We start from the raw sequence: 15,642 nt of genomic DNA on the forward strand, positions 1-15,642 counted from the left end.
GAATTGTGTGCGCATATTTTATTCAAGGGTTGAGACCAGAAAGGTGGCTCTTGTTCTAACATTTGCATTTTAATTGACTTTTGATACAATTAGGTTTATTCCCTATATCCTGAATTACATTACTGTGTAGCCTATCCAATCCAAATTGAAGTCATTTATAAAACAATTGAAATCACAATACATCGCTTTTAGAAAAAATATTGGACTACTTCAGATTTTATTAGCTCTTAAATTTGGAGGTGATCAGGATTTGAGCTTGTGCCATAGAAGGTAATTTAAAATTATTGAAACACTTCACATATTTTTAAAACCACTTCCGGCGGGGGTGGGGATTATGGTGTTCAGAAAATGGCCGAGAGGGTGTAAAATCATTGGAGAGCTTAAGTGCTTCAGTGTGAAAGTGATCGAGGCCCTTTGCTTGCACATCAGAAAGCAATTGAAAATTACTGAAGTGGTTCTTTTTTCCAGAAGAGTCTTTAGTCTTTCCTTCTCAGGGTGCTTTACATTTTTGAATGTCTGAACAATTCCATAATGTTGCATATATGTGTCTGGTCCTGATTATCAGTTTACAAGTCAGGGCAAATATTGCACTTTAGAATCTAGGCAAATATGAAATGATTGGAGATCATTAATTTCAAGAAGCCAAAACAAATCCATGAGACTAGATCTACATTTGAAATTCACAGTGCAAAATTTAGGTTGTTGTTCAGGAGAATGAAGCTGGAGTAGAGCTATTTTTTGTGGGAAGGGTAATGCTATTTTGTGTGTGTGTGTGTTTCTTGCCTCTGATTAATATGGATATCAATTTCAGTTTTTTAAAAATTTAGTCAGAATGCAATTTTTTGTAGGTAATAGACATAAAAGAGAATAAAAATGCAGACAATTGGTGACATTTTGGATCCTAAAGCTGTAAGAATCCACGTCTGATCTTTTTTTTTTACTTTATTTATTTATTTTTTAACTTTTAAATTTTATTTTTGTTTAAAATATTACAGATGTCCCTTTTTCTCCCCAATGACCCATTCCACCCTGTCCCATCCCCCTCCCCAGTCCCTCTCCCCACCATTGTCCGTGTCCTTGGGTTGTGCATATATGTGCTTATAAGTTCTTTGGTTACTCTCTCACCCTCCACCCACCCTCCTCCATCCCTCTGACATTCGTCAGTTTGATCTATGCTTCCATGTCATCAAATCTATTCTGTTCATCAGTTTATTAAGTTCTTTAGATTCCATGTGTAAATGAGATCATGTGATGTTTGTTTTTCTCTGCCTGGCTTATTTCACTTAGCATAATTTTCTCCAGGTCCCTCCCTACTATCCCAAAGGGTACGAGATCCTTCTTCTTTACAGCTGTGTAGTATTCCATGGTGTAAATGTCCCACAACTTTTTTATCCACTCATCTACTGATGGGTACTTGGGCTGTTTCCAGATCTTAGCTATTGTAAACTGTGCTGCTATGAACATAGGGTTGTATATATTCTTTCTGATTAGTGTTTTAGGATTCTTAGGATACATTCCTAAGAGTGGAATCACTGGGTCAAAAGGCAGCTCTATTTTTAATTTTTTGAGGAAGCTCCATACTGCTTTCCATAGTGGCTGCCCCAGTCTGCATTCCCACCAGCAGTGTACTAGGGTTCCCCTTTCTCCACACCCTCACCAGCACATGTCGTTTGTTGATTTTTTGCACATCTGATCCTTAAAATCACTGATGATAAACAATGTAATTCTAGAATAGAGAATGCAGAATTTTTTAATGATTCCGACAATGCTTTTGGCTTCATCTTCTACTGGATTAGTCAGTACTCAAACTACTTCATCTTTAAGGCCATCTATCTCATACTCTAAATGCATATAAACTGATATGTAGCCAATCAAAGCAGTCATTGCTCACCTACGATGTGCCAGGCACTGTGGTGGGCACTGCAGACATCATAAAATATAGATTGTCTGTCCCCATCAGCCTCAGGTTTAGACAAACTTTAAAAGTCTTATAAGGCAACTCTCAGATAACTGAAACACAGAGAAATAATGTGACTTGCTAATTGTCACCATCCTAGAGTGAGAAGCACAACAAAAGCTGACCTTAGGCAGCAAATACCCTCTCCACCGAATAATGCCATTGACATTCCATTTCTGTTTGGTTCCTAGTATTAGTAATTTTTTGACGTTTCTGTGGAGATAAGGTCAAAAGGTTGGAGATTGGCAGAAATACAATACTGATAATTATTCAGGATAATTTGACCTCAGGTCTCAGCCAGAGACCTTATAAAAAAGAATATAAATAAAGTACATCACATATCATTCATAGTAATTGCTCATATGTGAATATTCACCTTCAGATAATGTGGATCAAACACCTGATAACTGACAAGCTAAAGTCAATAAACTATGAATGCATATTATTATAATAAGAGTAAAATTCTGAAAAAAATGGACACAAAATTTATATATAAACACAACATTAAGAATATTAAATGAATAAATGGGAAATAGATTGATGATACACTCCTAAATAATTTTAGTTAGAATATTATATGTTTCTTGGCCAATAGATATTTATTAGAATGAAAATAATAGATCTGATTATAGTCATTCTAATCTTTAGAGCATTATTCTGTATATTTTCATTCAAAACTATATAAGGTAATTTTAGGTACTCAAAGTTTAATAAGATAATTCCAGTTAGGACATAATATTTTCATGTCAAATTTATTTTGTGAATTCTTCCCATTCTGTGAGAATGAATTAAAAGCCAATTGTCAAAATTTCGTGAGGAGAAAAAACTTTAAAATAAAGCATAGCATTCAAGGTAAAGTGTATTTGACTCAGGCATTATAAAGAGTACAGAGAGGAAATACAAGGAGGAATTTGGAGAGAAAAGTGAGTTTGCGACCACCAAGTCAGAATTATATGTCTAAATATTCAAAAGTTAACAACATTTCTTCATAACATAGCTCCATAAAAACACAACTGAAAATTTAGTGTAAACACATGGTCTCTAATAATTCAAATTCATAAAAATATTAAAAATAATTTCATTACTGATGGCTTCATGTAATAATTGTTTAATAAGTGACTTTCACCAGAAAGTCTCTTGAAATTTACATTCCATTTTGGAAGACTGATTATTTTTCTGGTATAATGACTTTTTAAACCTCAGTCTCACTCAATAAATAGGCTATAAGTGATATTTCAGTATTATAGAGTAGTGTGATATATTAATTCACATGAGAAAAAAAGAAATTCATTATTATTATGGGTAGGTAGTATGGTACAAAAGTACACCTGAACAAGGTAAGATAAGCAGTAAGCTTTAGGCCAAAATGAAGGCTAAACCCCGAAGTCTTCACAGCATGTGGGAATGGTCTCTACACACAACATGCCTGTTCATAGAATAGGTTCCTTCTTAATTCCTGTTGTTTACAGACATAAGCAGAGCAAAGGTTTTGGGTTCATTCAAAACTGCCATGAGGTTCACGTTTGTTCTGTATGCGATGTCCTGTGTAGAAACTGTTGTGTCAAATACATCCGTGAGCGTGACTTTGCCTGAAACTGTAGAGTCCAAATATTACTTCATGCTGAAGCCCACACACACATTATTACACAGAAATGTTAAGCTTGACAAGTATTTCCAGGGATCACACCAAAACCACAAACTCAAGATGCATAATTGTTTGTAGAATATTAGTTGCTTAAAACATAATAACTAGAAGAACTCTTACTTTTAGCATTGATCAGATTTTTAGGTGTTTTGACTTTTCTTTTATCATTTTCTATATTAAAATGGTATGAAATGCTATCTTTAAATATGTTGAACATGTAAAAGCTCTATAGCAAGCTACAGAAATTTTTATTTATGTTGACACGAGGTCGTCTATTAAAGCTCTCTTTTTATATGGATGACCAACTAGTTTCAATTCTACCTAATAATATTAAGACCCAGCTCACTCCCTAATCTCAAATAAAATTTCATATCAACAGTTTTTCTGTAATCAAGATATTCTGTGCCTACTTCATTCCATATAAATTCTACTAATAGAACTTACTAACTGTTAAGTTTAAAAACAAAGTTATTGATTTATTTGGTAAAAATGCTTCATATACTTGGCTCATTTCAAATAGAATACGTGCTCCCTACCAGGAGTTCATGAGTTTAGAAAGTAGAGAGGTATAAATGTCACACATATATGTTCTCTGTGTGGTTGCAGTGTGGGTTTATGGATAGCTGATGTATAGAAACTATATACACACTCAAATATATATACATACACATGTATGCAATTATATGTGCATGTTTATTTTTTATATAAAGAATAAACTCAATGAAAAATACATGAGTTTTGTCAGGACTTACCAAGTAATTCGGTGCATAGTACACTTTTAACAAGGGTCCTGAACTTTGTGAAATAAAGCTGGAACTTGAATCTTCTCCATGTTTTTGATCTGTCTCCTGGTTAGACCCAGGGTGCGGAAGTAAACTTAGTAAACTTAGTAAACTTAGTGATGTGGCCCCCAAATCCCCAACAACGAAAGTGTCATTGGATTTGAGCCTCGGTGCTGATATTTTGAGTCCGGTGACAGTAAACATTTTAATTTACTTGGCTGAGGCTTACTTTTCTCATCTGTATGTCAAAGATTCATTTCATGGAATAAATGAGATAATTAAATGATATTAAATAAATTAATTGATTGGCACAGTGACACACTAGCATAGTAAGTGCTCAGTTAGAAATGTGTGTACATACATATATGTGAAAAAAATTGAGGTTCAGAAAGTTGAATAAAATGGCTCATGGCCACAGAGCTAAAACATCAGACTGTGAATTCAAAGTCCATGCCACTTCCACAGCAACTTGAAACGCCTACATTTTCTAGATGAGCCACCATTACTCTTCCTTGAGTCCAGGGGATATAAATAGTACTGTTCACCTATGTGTCAGGTGCCATTCTAAGTATTTTATTTAGGATTCATTAATTTTTATAATCAATATTTGACCTTGAATTTGAGCTGTATGTCGTCAATGTTATCTATTTTTTTTTTTTCTTATATGGTTCAGATTTTTAACGATTTTGAGATACAAGTAATAGAGTCAGGAAATCTAGTTTTCTATACAAACTCTAACATGAAAATGTGTAGGAACTTTTCTACACTCATTCAAATGAAAACATGTATAATTCCTTAGAAACAAGATAGCCACTTATCAGTATTTTGGAAATTCTTCTATACTTTTTACAATGCCTACAGCTAAGTCTGGCTAAATGAAAAGAGGTGTTGTTACTTTAGTTTGCAGTAAACATGCCCGTTGGTGAGGAATGCCTGCAAGACTTCACAAGATGCTGCACATTACTAGGTAGCCTTCATAATCACTAGTGGAGTCAAAGAGCCGAACTGTAACGAATGTGTTATTTGATATTTGTGGTGTTTGATATTGTTTTGGAATTGTATTTTGTTTTCTGTTATTTTAAGTCTAAAAATCATCTGCATATCAAGTCAGAATAACTTCAATAAACTGTCCATGGAAAATGAAAACTCCAGTAAGTCATACTTTTACAACCGTAATCACCATCTAGATATGGTTGGAAGCACTTCCTAAGACAGGTGCAGGCATGTCGTCCCAGCAGGTGGCCTCCTGTTTGCCTGCTCTGCCCCGTGGCACCCTCGTGACCTCTCCCATCTAGTGGGCAGCAGCCACACCATCTCCTTCCAGGCATGAATCCCAGCCCTACGGGAAGGCACCACGCACCTTCCTTCCTCAGGCTAATCGGTGGTAGCTACTCTCTACATGTTATCTTTATACTTTTTGGAATTCTCTTGTGTCTTTTTAGTAAACTTCACATTTTTGTGCAACCTTCTTTTTGGATCCACTCGGGCCCATTCTTGCTTTACAATATCTTCAAGAAGCAGGTCCAAAGATTGCCTTCCTCAGTATATTCAATGAAAGAGGAGGCCGTTCCTCTCTGTGCTCTAGTAGGGCCTATGTCACATCTCTTCTAATGCGTTTCTCTCCTATAATCCGAATTGTTTCTCTGGCTGCCAGTCCCTGTCCTCTGAGAGATGTATACGTTCTATTGTCTATTATATAAATGTGTTTTCTATTTGATTTCTGTTTGCATGATTTTGGTAAATATTAAACATTTTCTCAGTTATTAAATTCTGTTTTCAAAAGTAGCAACACCATTGCATTATATACACACAGAAAGGCGACTTTGAAAAGGAACATTTTTCACCCCCACATAGTGTTTGCTTGTTAACAACTGATTATAAAATGTCAAAATAAAATTTAAAATTATGTACCTTTTATTTTATTTGCAAATTGAATATAATAGCTAAGAGTGTTTTTCTGAACACAACCATGTGGAAATCTGTACTGAACACAGAATAAGTTCAAGTTTGGTTTCTCAAGCAAGTAAAATGCAATTGATTTCAATACATTTTTGACACTCCTCCAGCACTAAGAGTGATGTGTAGCTGTCTCATTAATTTTGACACAGAATCTAAGTTTTATTGAGTAATTTCTGAATGTAGGGCTTTTCACTCTTTTTTGTCATAAAGTTATTTAAGTTCTCAATTATGAAAAGTAATCTGACAATCAATGGAATTGCATTCGTCCCTAATATACTATAAACTATTGGCAAGAACATGGCATGGGCTTGTGCTCTAGATAGAATACCTTATTTAACATGTTTCTAAATTATGGGTATTTAATATTGTGAAACAAAAAGTTTAAGAAACCAAAGGTTTTACATTTCTGAGAATTTTCTCTTTTCGTAGTATTTGTCTTTTAACTTCTTGACCTACATACAATGCCATTATCCCACTATAAACAATAGTCTTTATTGTGTATTTCAGAGAGCTCTTAATTATAAGAATAAGAATTAAAAAAATACATATATATATAGGTCATTGAATCCCTGGGAACTGAATTTTACCCTGTATGCCAAAATAACTATTCTTGACTTCCATTTATTTCATTTGTGTTAAATTATAACTCCTTTTTTTCCTGCTACATATTATAAGTAAATTATTTTACTGGAAAATGAAGAAAGGAAAATAATTGTATGCAGTCTGTAAACTGGTATAAGGAGAGAGGTATGGAGCAGGCATTACTCAGTGTTAAAAGAAATTTTGATGAACTATTAGACCTTTGTAAAAAATGCTCATGTCTTCTGAATTACAAGAAAGATCAAAACCTCAGAAATCTACATGTTTCACAAATGTTTATCAGGTACCTTTTATCACCTTATATTACATTACACAACTCTTTTTTTTGTATGCCATTTAGTTTATTCCTCAAAACTTGAGGTTAATAAAATAATTTATTTTAAAGATTAGAAAATAAGATTCTGAGAAGCAAGGGACCATTAATTCAAATTTGTAAGATTCTAAAACAATTTTGGGGGTCAGAAAATACATGAGATATGAAAAATTAAATAACAATTGCCCTAGAAGTAACTCTCCATTGCCTAGAAAAACCTAGCCTAAAACCCCTGATTAGGGTTAACATTTAATAATGTAATATGAAAATTTGCCAGGGTGAAAATCTAACATAGACTATGGGAATGGAGCCTAACTTGGTACCTGGTACAAGTTTACTTCTTTCTTCAAGTTTTCCTTGAAGCACCATGGGTGGAACTGAATTCTTGCCATACAGTTTGTACTATATACCATCTGCAGTACAGCATAGTCAATGGGGGAAAAAGGGACATCTGTAATATTTTGAACAATAAAAAATATATAAATATAAATATATTAAAAAAATAAAAAGAAGAGAGGAAAAAAAAGCTTGGAGGCAACTGCCTGAGTTAGATCATTAGCTCTTGCACTTCCTGGCCGAGTGAACTTGGGTATGCTAGTTGCACATTCTGGTCCTAAATTTATTATTTGTTAAATGAAAATATAAATATCACCTATCCTCAAATTCTGTTGTGTGGATTAGATGATGTATTAATTGGCAAACATTCATTGCTAGCTTTTAATCTTCAATTGTTGTTTTAAAATTATTAAGCTTTATGATTAATGGTTTAGTTTTTACCAGATAGCTTAATTACAGATATATGTGATTTCATTATCACAGGTTTCTTTAATGTGTGTTTTTTTTTGGCTAGGATCTATAATAATTTTCTAAAGAGATTATACATTTTTTAATATGTGTTTTGCTTAGCACTAGAAAGATACTTTGTCTGGGAAACAAGGCATTAAATAGGTTTAATTGATTAAGAAATGAATGGATGCTAATGGATTCTGATTGTCAGCCAACATTGTTTAATGCCACTGCAAATCAATTAATGATGCAAAATTTGCAAATTTTATTGGAGAAAAAATGTAATCTAGGTATTTGCAGGCATGGCTATAAATAGTCATTTTAAAAGCAGATTATACAAATGCAAAACGCATAATCATTTTAAATTATGATTTGCATATGATAATGTGAAAGGCACTTTAATTGCTACATTAAAATTCATTTTTTTGTTTTTGCATGTTGAAGAGTTGTAAGGAGCAAAGGTTGTAAACAGGCACAAATCAGGACTGTATTCTGATTTGACACATTTATTTGACATGTCTCCATATACTAGAACTTACCTTTCAGATTGTGGCAGAGCAAGGTTATGAAAGGTTGTGAGATGTCAGATTGCAGTGCCGACTAGCTCTTATCTCTAGACATGTCATGGTCAGCCATCATTCAATGTCCCTGATCTTGCCCACAACTGTGTGGAAATCTAAACCTAGACGTCTCATGCCAGTCATTATTTAGGGTTCACTCTTGCCTCTTGGAGCAGTCACCATAGCAATGGGAATGAATTCATTAAAAGTATTATAACTTCCTAACGCACCTAAAAACATTATGGGCTCTAGTCGTAGGAAATGTTGTTTTTCACTTACTTTCACCTAGTTCAAATGAAGCCATAAAATATCTAATATGGAAGGATGGAAGATGCAGTATTTTCTCCCATATAAGAATTTTTAAAGTAAATTATTTCCAAAGCAAAGTCTGAATGTGTTTTTTATTGTTGAAGAAAAGACAAGGCAGAACTTCAGGAATGAATTGGATAGTGAATGACTTTCAGGAATGAATTGGATAAACTTAACATAAGCATTTTGAACATCTAAAAACAACTCTGGGTTGTTTACCAACCTACAGACTGAAGTCCTCGCCTCTCCAAAGTAGCCTTAGTACAGAAGTCCTATGATTATATTTAATTTACATTGAATAACGCGGTCTTACCATTTTCTCTCCACTAGCCTCTTATTTGTTTTTCTGGATCTTTCTTTTTACCCTTTACTTTATCTGTAAATGGTCATAATATATCTGAAATATTGCTGTTTATTATTTTTATTGAAAATCATTTCTCCCTTGTTATTAACAAGTGGGAATCTCCTCTCCCTATAATACCACTACAATTTACAACATAATGTATAGTTAATAAAGTATTTTTCAGTTAATCATGGTGGTGATATTTTTTAAAGGTTTCTCTTTTAGTTAGAACACTTGACTCTTACTTTTCTTCCCATTGATTAAGTGACACCAGTTGGTCCAAATGAGTGTTCTTTCACATAGCTGATCTCACATACCTCTGATTTGCAATGAGCATCTTCTAGTCTCGTGAACAACTACCTAAGTGCAGCAACATCTTATTGTGACTATCTGGTTGACGATACTTTGCAGTATCTGCAAAGTATTTGTTATCCAACGTTGACAAAGGAGCAGCTGAGACTCAGAGAAGATGGTGGTGTGCCCATGGCCACAGATCCACAGTGCAGGTTCTCATTCCTCCTACAAAGGTGTGACACAGAATTTATGGAAAGTGAACCCTGTTTTTAGAGGCAAGCAAAGTAGATGTGCAAAGTTGGACAAGTTGCTTTGCTTTTATTTCCTCCTGGCATAAGTATAATATGAACCCGGCCTAAGCCCTGGAAGTGCTAGATGGAGATCAGCATAGTTGCTGCCCAGCAATTAACACTAAAAGATGCAATTTTTTCTTTTTCACTATGATAATAAGGTAAGTCTCCCTCCCTCATTTCTACTTTTCCTCTCCCTATCTTCCTTCTCTCGCATGGAAAAGTAAAATAAATGTCCAAGGTCAATTACTGGTTCATTTTGTTACAGCCTGTATCATTTGGGGGACATTACTCTGTCATCTGAACCAGCTTCCTTGCCTCATAAACAAGGCCTGGCTGTCCAGGTAGAATATGTATAATGCAGAGCATACAGCAGATGCTCAATAAGTGTTTGTTCCTCCCTCTCCTCTTTGCTTTTTAAAATATGAACCTCTGAGCAAATGTCAGGTCTTACTGTTATTAGGAATGAAAAGGTTGTCATCAAATTTACATTTAATTTGATATCCAGAGGCACCCAGAAAATGGCTTTGTCTTGTGTTTTGATCTTTCAAGTGCTGTTTGCCAACATGGTGCTGTGGCTGCTTTCTGATTATTACACCTATGAAATCTGAACATCTGGTTCCCCTTGTTAAGTGAGCTAATTTAGTATTCCCTGAGCTGCCTCGCCTGACCTCTCTTCCAGCACCCTTTGATAACTCCACGTTGGCCCTAAAATCAGTACTTATCTCTTGTTTTTCCTGTGCCCATGCTCCTTCAGCCATGCCTCTCTGGGCACTTTCCTCCTTCACTGGCCCTATTTTTCTCGCTCTCATCTCCCCTTCTCCTTAGTCTCTCTGATTTTCTATTTCCTGTGTGCCCTGCCTTTAGTTCCTCTAACATCCAGTGTGGTCTTTCTTCTTTAACCACTTTTTCCTGGCTGTCCTCCAATCTCCCCTCTTCCAAATCAAAAATGACTATTTCACAAGATACAAAGAAGGTGGAGTAAAGGAGGTAGGTAGTATATTTGTAAAGAACATAAGTGTTTATATAACGTAAAATGCATGGCAAAGAGAAAGTTCCAGGCCTGGAAGTGATCGTGTGTGTTGTTAGAATTTTCTATGGCGGATGTATTTGGAGTTTTCCATTTCTAATGCTAACAAGTAGAGGTTTGATGTGTCCAGTAAAGGAAAGCAGGTCTGAAGAGACCTTGGAAAAAATCCTAACCTTGCTAGGAGGTAGTGCAAAATTAATGCTGCATTTTTCGCACCTTCAATTTCTCGAATGTGATCCCATTGTTATGTCAGTCCTGTCACTTGACGACCGTGCAAGGTGGCTGACTGATGTCTTTCTGTGTTTCACTGTTAGCTGCATGGAGTGTATTTAGCTGTCCATGTTGCTGTCTGTTTTCCAGTGTTCCTGTTGCCTTTTAAGTCTTTATTTTTCCTGCTCTTTGTTCAAGATGAGTTTGCAATATTTTTTTCAGGTTTGACTTACAACTTGTGAGGTTGAAACACAGGATATTGACATCTCTTTTTGTCAAGTGTCAAGCATCTGGTGACTTTTTTCTTAGATATTTTTGAAAGCAAAATTTATGTTTGAATGTATAAATAGGTAACTGAACCAAGACAATGCTTTAGTAAATTCCCAGCTAAATTCTTACAAAAGACTTGCTGAATTTCTCAATATGCACTTTTGTGAATTCCAATGTCATGTATTTATGCAGAATTGAAATAAAGTTTCCCATTTATCATCTTTTTTTAGATTCACATAAACCCCATGAAGTAAGTAAAGCAGATATAGTTCCTCCTATTTGTATATAAGAGCTTCTAGAACTTTTATAACATTCTTAAGGTCATGTGGCTAGAAAAGACTTGAGACTGGACTCGCAGGCAATGCCTTCTCTAAAGCCACTTGTCTCATGGTTATTTTTGCATCAGGGATTCTGTGACCCAGTCAGTGACTGGGATACCTGTGCAGTGGTCTGCCTCCAAGTGACGACTGAGGCCGGCTGCAGACTGAGATGAGCACAAACTGATCAGAATACCTCACACTAACCCAGGTGTGCACACACACATACGGGGTGACCTCCCAAAATGCACACACTTTGAATGATTATAAAGTCGATGCTTATTAACATACAGTTCATTTTCCAAATTTAGAAGAATCTACGGAAGTGAATAATTTTTTTGTGTCAATTCCTGTTTTCAAACTGATGACCATTCTGGTCCAAGCACTCACTGCTGATAAAATGAAGCAATGGAATCGCAAACAACAACAATCATTTTGTTTGGTATTTGTGCACCCTTGACTGTTACTGGCTTTGTGCCATAAACACAAAACCATACAAAAAAGCCTAGTGGCGCTTCAGGATAAATTTTCTTTGTTCAAAGCTTAGTCTGGCTTCACCCATTATTTCAAATTAGTTAAACCTGAAAAGGAGTGAAAATTAAGTGAGTTATCAACTGCTAAGGTGTGGATACATGGTTTGGGGAACCCTATATTGCTCAAAATCCAATCAGTCTCATTTCCATGATATCAACTGTACTTGTTTTCATTGCTGTAAAACAAATTACCACACACTTAGAAGTGTAAAACATGACTTCATTTTCTCACAGTTTCTCACAGTGTCTGTGCATTAGGGCACTGAGTAGGACCAATCCAAGTCCTCTGCTCGAGATCCCCATGGCTGCAATCAACGTGTCGCTGGGTTGCTGTTCCTTCTGGATCTGAGGTTGTCTTGCACGTTTATGTAGATATTGGCAAAAATCAGTTCCTTTTATTTTAGTTTAGCTTCCTTTTTTCTTGCTGGCTGTCAGAAGAGGGTCACTCTCTGTCCCTCGAGGCCACCTACATTTCTTTGCCGTGTGACATTCCCTCACAACACGGCAGCTCACTTCTTTAAGCCCAGCAGGGAAATTTCTTGCTTTAGTCCACTAAGACCGAGTCATTTGCCTTATAACACAATCACAGTGACTGTCCCACCCTGGGCCCTGTAGCTCAGCTGGCTGGAGCATCCTCCCATAGATGGAAAGGTCATAGTTCAATTCCCAGGCAGGGCACATACCTGGATTGAGGGTTTGATCCTTGGGTCCATGAAAGAGGCAGCCAGTCCATGTTTCTCTGTCTGTCTTTCTGTCTGTCTCTCTCTCAAAGAATTTTTTTTTAAGTGGCTGTCCCATCACCTTTGCTATGTGATAGAACCTAATCAAGAGAGTACCTATCTTGCCAATTTGCTATTTTCTGTTGCTTACAGGAAGTCACAATTCTACCCACACTCAAGGAGAGGTGATTATAAAAGGAGATGATTCATTGCGAGTCATCTTAGAATCTTGTCTAACATTCCAACTCACAAAGCAGAAGCGCTATGTGTTTCACTCGCTGTTCTCTGTTGACAATTGTATCTTGCCATCAACTTTTGCTGTTCTTCTTTTACTTCCAACATAATGTATTTCAGAATGATGTGAATAGATTGAAAAGAGAAATAATTAGTGCCAATTAAGTCACATAATTTTTCAAGATGAGAACCAAAGTTCAACTGTGAAGAATTGAAAATCTTATCTACCAATAATTTTTAATTTGTATGTATAAAATAAGAGTACAGGTGGGTTTTAAAATATTTTGTTGTATATTTTTTATTTTTATGTTTTTGGGGGGTGGGGAATAATTCTTGAACACAGTATTTTGACTGTATGTCTTCAGGCTAAGGACAAAAAAAAGTTTGTTTTTTTAAATAACTCTAGTTAGTGGACTAATGCATACTATTATGGATAACAAACCTACTAATTAAAATATTTTAAAACATTACCTTACATGTTCTTTTGTCCTGAAAAATGATTTTAGCTTTAGCCATGACTATAATAGCATAATTTCTCACAATAATAGCATTTCTTAGAAAACACAGTTTTCCAAGTGGTAGGTACATTCAATTGTAGAAGTTTCCACTCCCTGAGTCAGATTTACGAACAGTGGATCAATATATCATGAGAGAAGCCTTCCTTGTAGCTCAGTACCCTTTCTTGACTGAAGGTATGAGTGACTGTAATACTGATGATAATTTATTGCACCACAGCAAGACTTTACTATTGCAGCATTTAAATTAATCATGTAACTGGGAGGGCCTTTTTTGTTCTTACTCATTCAAAGGCATTTACTGGAGCTGTATCTTTACTTCCTCGTGTCAGAGGAAACATCAGACGTGATTAGCTGCAGGTATCTGTGTTTCATGATATCCACGTAAAATCCTTTCTATATTTCATCTTCTAATTGTATTTGCGATGTCATGTTTGAAGTGTCAGTCTTTGTGAAATTAGCTCATCTTGTTATGATTTAGAGCTTTGATGTGAGTGAGGGGCTTCCATTGCGATGCAGAGTCACATCTGAGAGTAAACTGCAGAGACAAAGGGACTTACACGAGAGTAAATCAAATACTCCTGGCTGTCTATGTGGATTATGAGATAGTATTTGCATAACTTTGAAGTATTTATACTGATGAAATTACAATAATTAAAATCATTGCTGTGTCAATTGCTGGATGCCAAAAGGCATAGCAATTACTAGCATGCAAATCAGACTTTGTGTAAGCATTTTAAAGAATAATTACCTTATTTGATTCAGATGTGCCTGAAAGGCATTAGGACTCATTTGAGCTATTTTGCTTTCAATAATTTTCAGGCTCGTAGATAATGTTGTTATCATTAATTATTTACTTTTGTCTATCACTTTTCCTTATTTTGGTGGAAACTAAATACCACTGATAAAATAAAAACACACAACTTTGCCGTAACGAGGAACCATTTACAATATCAGTTCAATCTTCCTCTCTCTCCAGTGAACATTTTTCTTTCTAATGGGCTTGGCTCTGCTATGTCATCAGTTTCACGCTAACTAGCTGATGTATACTCAATGTCTACATTCACACGATTTAAGATCAAGATTGCAAATCGCAGGAAAATGCCAGAATGAGAAACGCAGACCCAAAAGGTTGAGAAACATCTTCTCAAATATATACGTCACAGGATATGTACAGGTTGCAAATGTCTTATTTCCTAAATTTAACACCGAACTTAAAATAACACATTGAAATCAGAGCTGACATGGTTAATGCAGGTTTATTCCATGTGGTTGTTTCTTTAACAGAATACCAAGTCCTGATCCAATTTGAAAATATAGGATGGGTAATTTAAATATAAAGATTTTTAAAACACATATTCTGCAGAATAATTTTGTTGTAAGTCAGTGAACCATGACAGTAATTTTGTGTGTGTTCTTTTTCTGAATTTTATTTTTCAATTATAGTTCCTTCCAATTCTTTTCTATCTTATAAAGACAAATAGAAAAAAGTTCCACTGATGGCTCTTAATTATATTGGTTTACAGCAACATTTTATGCGACTTAGTTATAGGGCCTGTTACAGCCCATAGTAAAGTAAGAAAAATGTTCCAGTTTTCCCTGTGGCAAAATGAATTGATCATTAAGATATTCACTTTGGGCAGAAAGTTGGGCAACATGCATACTTTTAGTGTTACAATTCATTTGAATAATTGTGTCGTTACTGTCAGCTCTCTCTTTAATAAAACATGTATGTGTTTAACCACAATGGATTGGAGTTTTCTAGAACACATCAAGTCACAATTTACAAAACAATCTAAATTCTTTAATTTTTTTTAAAGTAATTTTTTAACACTTCTGCAGAGACCCTTGCTAAAAATTATCACTGACCAAATTATACATCAATTTTGTCTTGATATGCTAAGGAAAAAAAAGGCATATCGACCACCTATAGATAGATTATTTCATTTTTTACATAGTTTGCATTCAGAAGATAT

Source organism: Miniopterus natalensis, chromosome 16 (assembly GCF_054644295.1).
Source record: "Miniopterus natalensis isolate mMinNat1 chromosome 16, mMinNat1.hap1, whole genome shotgun sequence".
NCBI classification, from domain to species: Eukaryota; Metazoa; Chordata; class Mammalia; order Chiroptera; family Miniopteridae; genus Miniopterus; species Miniopterus natalensis.